The sequence below is a fragment of the Phalaenopsis equestris genome, unplaced genomic scaffold (assembly GCF_001263595.1).
Source record: "Phalaenopsis equestris unplaced genomic scaffold, ASM126359v1 Scaffold001058, whole genome shotgun sequence".
In the NCBI taxonomy this organism is placed as follows: domain Eukaryota; kingdom Viridiplantae; phylum Streptophyta; class Magnoliopsida; order Asparagales; family Orchidaceae; genus Phalaenopsis; species Phalaenopsis equestris.
In genome coordinates this window covers 175,943-177,071 of record NW_018165497.1, presented here as the reverse complement: position 1 = coordinate 177,071, position 1,129 = coordinate 175,943, and positions in this window count along the sequence as shown.

Below are 1,129 nucleotides of genomic sequence, written 5' to 3'. Positions count from 1 at the left end.
ACAGGTGGATCATTAATGTCAAAACCTTTTGATAAAGCATATTATTTAATAGAGTAGATGGCTACTAATAATTTTCAATGGCCCTCTGAATGGGTGAATCCTAAAAAAAGTAGCTATTATTCATGATTCTGATGCAATAACCACGATAGTTTCTCAAATTGCTGCACTTTCAAAGATAATAGATCAATGCAGAATGAACTATTCTCAAACGCCTTAGGTGTTAGAGGAAAATTCATTTTGATAAATAGTAGATTCTCAATCATCGTATGAAACCTTGAATGCTATAAATAATAGACCCAACAATCCTTACTCGAATTATAATAGTCTCGGTTGGAAAAACTACCCGAACCTAAATTGGAATAATAATAACACTACTATTGGTGAACCCATTGGGAAATTTGAACAACCAGGGAAACACTAACTATAGACCTTCTTATCCTCCATGTTTTAATAGTAACCCACAATTTAAGGAGAAGAAATTATCTATGGAAGAATTAGTTTTAAACATGGGGAATCAATTACAAAGTCAAGAGAACCAATTACAAAGTCAAGGGAATCAATTAAAAAGTCAGGGAGCTGCAATTAAAAATATGGAAACTCAATTGAGGTATATTGCCACTGCACTTAGTAATAGACCTCCAGAAACTCTCCCTAGAAATGTTGAAATCAATCCAAAAGTTTAAGGTAAAGAAAAAATTAAGGCTATTCAATTAAGAAGCAAAAAGGAATTGGAAATAAGAGTACAAAAAGAAACTGAAGTTGAAAAAGAGAAGGTGGAAATTAAAAAAAAATGATAATATGTATCCAGATTTAGAATATCCGCTTAAACCAATGAAACTTACTGTAGAAAGACCACCACCTCCATTTCCTCAAAGATTTAAACAACAAGATAGAGGTAAATGATTTTCAAAATTTTTAGAAATTTTCAAAAAATTAATGGTAAATATTCCCTTCATTGAACCTTAGAATAAATGTCGGATTATGTGAAATTTATGAAGGATATACTTAACAAGAAAAGAAAGTTTACAGAAAATGAGACTGTTGCAACTTGTGAAGAGTGTAGCACAATTATTTAAAAAAAGCTTCCTGAAAAACTTAAAGATCATGGTAGTTTTACTATTTCTTTGGT